Genomic DNA, 9026 nt, shown 5'->3' on the forward strand with positions numbered 1-9026 from the left:
TATCAGTGACATGTGTCATGTTTTTAAAGGTAAAATCGTAAACTTAATCAATTTAATGAGTTAATCTCAACTAACTCAGTGTTTGTAAAAAAAACTCTAATGGCATTGCCAATTAGAATAAATTGACACAAATTGTAAAAATTAAGGGTCGAAATATAACCAATTAAAAGTATAGAGACCAAAATAGCAGAAGAGACAAAACAAGAGGACTAGTAGTCTAATTTATTCTTATATGATCCAAAACTAATTACTCATAATTTACTCCAAATTGGAGTGTGTGGTTGAGATTGAATTTTGTAATGTGAGATTTATGTGTAAAATAAATTTGAACCACAGTACGATAATTTTAGGTAATTTCTGAGTAAGATTTCTAACTTAGGTTAATTACACTTAGTATCTCTATTCTTTTTTCAAAATCTCACTTTGGTCATTTTACTTTCAATTGTAACAGTCAACCTTCTATATTTTAAGTCAAGTTGCAATCTCATTCTTCCATCTGTCAACCGTTAACAAAGTTAATGGAACTTGTCATTGAAAGCATATATGATATTTTTGTTGTCTCATTAACACACTTAAATATTTACTAAAATCTCGTTTTAGTCATTATACTTTTATCAAAATCTCATTTTTCGTTCCTTTACTTTCAGTTTCTATTAGCTTTATTGACGATAGATGGATAAAAGATTGAGATTGGAACTTGATTTAAAACATAAAAAATTGACTGTTACAATTGAAAGTGAAGGAGTTAAAGTAAAATTTAATAAAAGTATAGAAATACCTTAAGTGGGTGCATGGAATGGCAACAATATTGCCCAGGATTAACGGCTTCCTAAAAAAAATATACTATTTATTAATTTATATAAGATTGTATTATTAATGTATTTATTGTTATCCAAAAGACAACTTAAGAGGGGGGTGAGTTAGGTTTTTACAATTAAAAATTAATAATACCCTAATAAAAATTATGACTAGCACAATAGATAAATATAGTTAATGAAATAAAAATAATTAAAACAAGTGTTCTAACAACTATGTCAGTTAATGATTTTAGCATAGTAAAAATGTGAAATATAGCTACAATAATTTAAATAAAATAAAGAGATAAGGGAGAGAGAAACAAACAAATTTATAGTGGTTCGGTTTCAACTCGACCTACGTCCACTCCTCAAGTTTCACTTGAGATTTTCCACTATGCTCTAGCTTCACGGAGGTGCTAGCAACCTCTTTACAAATGGAGCAATCCTTTATGGATTTTACACACACTTTCTAAGTCAAGAACACTGAGTGTACTACACTCTTACAATGTTGAAAAGAAGGTGTTTTTGCTTTCACAGAAAGTTACAAGAATTATCTCTCAAAGATAGATATAAAAATGAAGCTTTGATTTTTCTGTAAACCTCACACAAGAAAGATGGGCTTAAAGCTAAAAGGCTCAGTGTATAATTTCTGAGAGATGATGTAAACAAAAATTGAAGAATACTTCTCAGAGTATTTTTCAGATAATAGATGTGAGTGATTATAGATCAAAGAATATTTTTCAGGTTTTTTTTGTAACTCAATTTACATTAGAGGTTTTAGTATATATAATGAAAACTATAACCGTTTATAACCGTTGTAGTCATCATTACTAATTTGAATATCTTCCACTTGAACCTTTTGAACCTTTGTTTTGTGCTGTTTGAACTCCTGATTTAATCAAATATTAAATACATTCTAGCAACATTTAGGCTAAAGATTTAGGTGAGAAATAATGGGACAAAAATAAATTTTGATTCTATTTTTCTCTTTCAAATAAATTAAAACATAATTAAATAAATCATCAAAATAAATTTTGGATTTAAAATATAATTAAATAAATCATTAAAATAAATTTTGGATTCTATTAAAACATAATTAAATAAATCATCAAAATAAATAAGTCTAACAATCTCTCTCTTTTTTTATGATGGCACACAATGATATTTTGATTTGATTTTGGAGTAAAAAAGGCTCCCCCTCAAGTCATACTCCCTGAATTCATTTCTAAATACATAGGTTAGCACATTGTAATAAATAAGCTTTAATCAACAACATGATATAAGATTTAAGATATCAAACTATAAATATATAACATCATAAACTATAGATATTAAGATTTAACATAGGTTAGCACATGTATAATAAATAAGCTTTAATCAACAACATGATATAATATTTAAGATATTAAGATATCAAATTATAAATATATAACATCATATAATTTCTCCCCCTGTGACATTATCAAAAGGAAATTATGGCTCAGAATCTGGAGGAGGAGGAGGAAAATGATAGTGATAAATGGCATCAAAACCAGATAATAAAAAATATATATATGGTTGATTTGCGTGCCTCTCTCATGCCCGTCAAAAATCGCGTCTCTCTTTTTCCTTCGATAAACGCGTTTGACACGCGGCCTCGCTTTTGCGTCAGCCGACCGACAAAAGCGAGACGGGTCAATTAGCTGCCTCGGCTCTCTCTCCCTCTTGTCTTCTTCTCCTTCGTTTTCTTCTTAAGCTCTCTCTTCGCCTTCTTCTTAATCACACACTCATCTATTTGCTGCTTTACCATTAGCTTCTATCTCTTCTTCACCACTCTTGTCGCTTCTATTTCTCTGCAACTCATTTCTTTTACACCTCGCACCTCGAAACCATGGCTTCCTCATCCCGTTCCCTCACTCTATTTCCGAAGCTGAACGATCCCATAAGCTCTGCTGGACCGAGTGCCCCTACTCCCACTCTTCCTGTCATTCCTCTTCCTAACCTTCCTATGATGTCGATTGAACAAAGCATGGCAGTTCAATCTGACATAGAAGCCAATCATTTCACACTGACGTCCTGTATGGAGACAGTGACGGCAGTCACAAAATTGGCTCACCGATTACAAAACAGGACGAGTGAGCTCCATCAGGTCAACGCCCAACTCTCCCTGTTTCAGCGCATGTACAAGGATGCGCGAGCAGAAATAGGCGCACTGAAGGCCGAAATAAAGAGCTTAAATGGACGACCACCTCCATGGCCCGATTTGGAACAACGTCGTTCTTGGCCTTTGATACTCAGTGGGGAGTCGTCGCTTTGGACGAAAGCACGGGGGCAAGGGTCGCCCAAGGTGATAAAAAAAAGAAGAAAACGATAGAAGAGGGGAGTAAATGAGGTCGGCATATGGCCCGAAAAAAATGATGGGTTGTTTGTTTTTTTTTGTTTTTTTTATATTTATTGTGATCGGCGTGTGGCCGGAAAGAAAATGAAGGATGTTTTTTTATTTATTTATTTTGTTTATGTAAAAAAAAATTTTTTAATTTGTTTTTGTTTTTATGTTTAAGTACTGAAAAATAAAATTAAAAAGAAAAAAAAAAGAAAAAGAAAATTAAGCCCAAACATAAAATAATAAGGAAAAAAAATAAAAATAAAAGAAATTAAGTCTAACAGCAAAATAAAAAAATAAAAGAAATTAAAATAGAATAATACTAGCAAAAATAAAACTTAATGGGACGTTGGTGTTGCTGGAATTGTAATGCAAAAAAAATATCATGAGGGTTTAAAAAAAATCAATGTATGGAAAGTTAATTTTACCTCAAGATGCAGAACCCAAATAAAAAAATTACACAGTTGAGAATAGCAAACTGTTAAGGAGAATAAATGTATGAAAGACTTGAGAGGATTCAACTGATATAAATGTTTCCATATCAATGTAGCAATACACATATATCATTTTAATAAAAATTCAAGTTTCACAGTCATAACAAAACTTTTTAAGTAGAAATTGACATTCCAAGCTCGCCACGAATAAAATTGAAGCGATCCTCGCTTAGGGGTTTTGTGAAAATATCCGCCAATTGCTTGTCGGTGTTTATAAATTCAAGTACAATATCCCCTTTTTGAACATGATCTCTTAAAAAATGATGTCGAATTTCAATATGTTTTGTTCTTGAGTGTTGAACCGGATTTTTGCTTAAATTGATAGCACTAGTATTATCACATTTAATAGGGATATGATCATAATGCAAATCAAAGTCCTCCAATTGTTGTTTCATCCAATGTATTTGGGGCACAACAACTTCCGGAAGCTATATATTCAGTTTCAGCCGTTGATAAAGCAACATAATTTTGCTTTTTGCTAAACCAAGATACTAGTGAGTTACCAAGAAAGTGACAAGTGTCACTGGTGCTTTTTCTATCAAGTTTGCATCCGGCAAAGTCGGCATCCGAGTAACTAATTAAATCAAATGCAACATCTCTAGGATAAAATAGTCTCAAATTTTGAGTGCCAACAAGATATCTAAAAATTCTTTTAACAACACTGAGATGTGATTCCTTAGGATTTGATTGATATCTAGCACACATACAAATACTAAACATAATATCGGGTCTACTTGCAGTTAAATAAAGAAGTGAGCCGATCATACCTTGATATTTTGTTTGATCAATGGACTTACCTTTTTCATCCTTGTCTAGTTTAATGGATGTGCTCATAGGTGTTCCAGTTATTTTTGAGTCATACATACCAAAATTTTTGAGTAGTTCTTTTATGTACTTAGCTTGGTTGATAAAAATTCCTTCTTTACATTGTTTGATTTGAAGCCCCCAAGGAAATAATTTAGCTCCCCCATCATGCTCATCTCAAACTCACCTTGCATACACTTAGCAAATTCCTTACACAAGGTTTCATTAGTAGCACCAAATATAATGTCATCCACATATATTTGCACAATAAGTAAATCATCATTTTTAGTTTTAACAAAAAGTGTTGTGTCAATTGTTCTTCTAGAAAAATTATTTTCAATCAAAAATTTACTTAATCGTTCATACTATGCACGAGGTGCTTGTTTCAAACCATATAAAGCTTTTGATAGTTTAAAAACATGATTTGGTAAAGCATGATCTTCAAAACCTGGGGGTTGTTTAACATAAACTTCCTCATTTATAAAACCATTAAGAAAGGCACTTTTTACATCCATTTGATAAAGTTTGAAATCTCTAAAACATGCAAATGCAAGTAACATGCGAATAGCTTCTAATCTAGCAACCGGAGTAAAGGTTTCATCGAAATCAATACCTTCTTCTTGATTGTATCCTTGTGCAACAAGTCTAGCCTTGTTTCTTATAATTGTGCCAGTTTCATCAAGCTTGTTTTGAAAGATCCATTTGGTACCGATAATGGTATGATTTTTAGGTTTTGGCACAAGTTCCCACACTTTGTTTCTCTCAAATTGGTTAAGCTCTTCATGCATAGTTATCATCCAATGTTCATCGAATTCGGCTTCTTGAAAGTTTTTAGGCTCAATCTGTGAGAGAAAAGCCAAGTTACTACAAATGTTTCTAAGTGAAGAGCGAGTTTCAATACCTTTTGTAGGGTCACCTAGGATTAAATCCTTAGGGTGATTATGAACAAACTTCCATTCTCTTGGCAAATCATCATTGTTTCCTCCTTCTTCTTGAGGTGGAAGAATATGTTGTTCAATCTCTTTGTTCAACTTATATGGTTGGTTCTCTTCTTTGTAGATACTTGAATCTTCCACATTTGGTTCCAAATCTATATTATCACTAACAATTTGCTTTTGAGCAGAGATATTAGTTTCATCAAAAGTCACATGTATAGATTCTTCCACAACAAGAGTTCTTTTATTAAAAACAGGATAAGCTTTGCTAGTTAAGGAATAGCCAAGAAAAATTGCTTCATCAGATTTTGAATCAAATTTACCTAAGTTATCCTTACCATTATTATGCACAAAACATTTACAACCAAAAACATGCAAGTGACTAATGTTGGGGTTTCTATCATGCCAAAGTTCATAAGGAGTCTTTTTTAGAATAGGTCTAGTTAATGCATGATTTAAAATATAGCATGCGGTGTGAACGGTTTCGGCCCAAAAAAATTTAGGAAGATTATTTTCGCAAAGCATTGTTCTACTCATCTTTTCTAAAGTTCTATTCTTCCTTTCTACTACACCATTTTGTTGAGGGGTTCTAGGTGCTGAAAAATTATGTCCAATACCATACTCATCACAAAACAATTCAAATTTCTCATTTTCAAGTTCTCTACCATGGTCGGTTCGAATATTAGTAATAAGAAAGCCTTTTTCATTTTGAATTCTACGACAGAGTTTTGTGAAAGAAGAAAAAGTTTCATCTTTGTGTGCTAAAAACATAACCCATGTAAATCTTGAATAATCATCAATAATAACAAGACAATAACGTTTACCACCTAGACTAGATGTCCTTGAAGGACCAAATAAATCCATATGCAATAGTTGTAAAGGTCTAGTTGTGGAAATATGAGATTTTGATTTAAATGATGTTTTAGTTTGTTTTCCTTGTTGACAAGCACTACAAAGATGATCTTTTTCAAATTTAATTTTTGGAAGTCCAATGACCAAATCCTTTCTCAAAAGTTTAGCAATTAAATCCATATGAGCATGACCAAGTCTTTTATGCTATAACCAACTATTTTCATTATTAACATATAAACATTTAACATCACTAGCATAGAGATCATTAAGATGAAAAACATAAATATTATCATGGCGATTACCAACGAATAAAGGTTTATGATCATTTGTGCTTTCAATTGTGCAATGTGATTTATCAAAAATAACTCGATTACCTTTATTACATAATTGACTAATACTAAGTAGGTTATGCTTAAGTCCATCAACAAGTAAAACATTTTCAATAGAAGGGTTAGGAGAAATACCGATGCTACCAATACCGATGATTTTTTCTTTTTTGTTGTCTCCAAAAGTAACAAATCCTCCATCTTTCAATGATAATTTAGTAAAGAATGATTTATCTCCGGTCATGTGTATGGAACATCCACTATCAAGGTACCACTTTCATTCTTTAGCTTTGGACTTAAAGCAAACCTACAAGATGACAATCAAGTGTTGGTTTTTGGTAGCCATAGTTTCTTGGGTCCTTCTTGGTTAATTTGTTAGATCCCTTAATAATTCAAATCTTTTTAATTCCTATGTTCATATTCTTTTTGAATGGACAATAAGATATATAATGGCCTTTCTTTCTACAACAATGACAAGTAATATGAGGGTGTGTCATGAGAGGTGCCTTTTCAAAAATTGTATTGAGATTTTTTTGTTTCTTAATAGGATCATATCCAATACCCACTTTATCAAAAACACATCTTTGATTTCCAAGAAGCATGTTGAGATTATCTCTACCTTTTACAAAATTTTTAAGTGTTTTTGTTAAATCATCAACATTGTTTTTTAAAGTAGTTTTCTCATTAGAGATAGTATCAAAATCATTTTTCAAAACAATTTTTTCTTTCTTTAATTCTTCTACATTAATAGATAAAGATGCAACAGATTTCTTTAACACATTATTTTTGGAATAAACTTTTCTAAATTCATTTGATGGTTCATTGAATGCACTTTCAAGTTCTTCATAAAGAGTAGTTACCTCATTTTGAGTAGAGTCTTCATCTTCAAAAGTCATGAGACATAAGTTGGCTACTTTATTTTCAATTTCATCACTTGAGCTTTCATCTTCACTTTCTCCCCAAGTTGCTACCATGGCCTTTTTGTTTCTTTTGTAGTCTTTTCCATGATTCTTCAATTTTGGACAATCCATCTTCATATGTCCAGGATTTTTGCACTCATAGCAAATAATATGCTCTTTCTTGTTATCTTTGTTGTACTCTTTCTTGAAAGGTCTTCTTCTTCCATAATTGTTTTTCTTGAAGTGCTTTTTGGGATTTCTACTAAACATGGCATAGCTTTCATCCTCACTGGAGTTTTCATGTTCTTCTTCATTTGATGAGGCTTTGAATGCAATTCCACTTTTCTTTTTGTTTTCAACATCCTCATGTCCTTTCATGGTGATCTCATGAGTCATAAGGGAACCCATAAGCTCATCCAATCCAAGTGTGGAGAGATCTTTGGCGTCTATAATGGCGGTGACCTTTGCTTCCCAATTCTTTGGTAAACACCTAAAAGTTTTCTTACCAACTCACTATTAGTATAAGTTTTCCAAGAGATTTCAAAGAGTTTATAATTTCAATAAATCTAGTAAACATACTTGAAATAGATTCATCAGAGTTCATTTTAAACAATTCGTAACTATGAACAAGCATATCAATACAAGATTCATTTACTTGGTTTGTACCTTCATACGTTACCTCAAGTTTGTCCCAAATTTCTTTTGCCGAATCACAACTTGAAATTCTATTATACTCCTTAGAGTCTAATCCACAAACAAGGGTGAGTTTGGCTTTAGTATTGGCTTGCAATAATTTATGATCTCTCTCATCACATTCATCTTCAGTTTTAGGTACACTAATATTGTCAATTAATTTGGTAGGAATTTTTGGACCTTTGGTGACAATAATCCACCTGGCATAATCAGTGGCTTATAGGTATAGAGTCATCTTATCCTTCCAATGACTATAGTTGTTTCCGTCAAACAGTGGTGGCCTATTTGTGGCTTGTCCTTCAGCTAAGGTTGTCATGGATCGAAACTCCTAGATGGTTAAATCTAAAACAAGAGTCTAGGCTCTGATACCAATTGTTACCCAAAAGACAACCTAAGAGGGGGGTGAATTAGGTTTCTACAATTAAAAATTAATAATATCCTAATAAAAATTATGACTAGCACAATAGATAAATATAGTTAATGAAATAAAAATAATTAAAACAAGTGTTCTAACAACTATGTCAGTTAATGATTTTAGCGTAGTAAAAATGTGAAATATAGCTACAACAATTTAAATAAAATAAAGAGATAGGGGAGAGAGAGACAAACAAATTTATAGTGGTTCGGTTTCAACTCGGCCTACGTCCACTCCTCAAGCTTCACTTGAGATTTTCCACTATGCTCTAGCTTCACGGGACACCCTCTTTACAAATGGAGCAATCCTTTATGGATTTTACACACACTTTCTAAGTCAAGAACACTGAGTGTACTACACTCTTACAATGTTGAAAAGAAGGTGTTTTTGCTTTCACAGAAAGCTACAAGAATTATCTCTCAAAGATAGATATAAAAATAAAGCTTTGG

The sequence above is a fragment of the Camellia sinensis genome, chromosome 9 (genome assembly GCF_055761805.1).
Source record: "Camellia sinensis isolate YWXY chromosome 9, ASM5576180v1, whole genome shotgun sequence".
Classification (NCBI taxonomy): domain Eukaryota; kingdom Viridiplantae; phylum Streptophyta; class Magnoliopsida; order Ericales; family Theaceae; genus Camellia; species Camellia sinensis.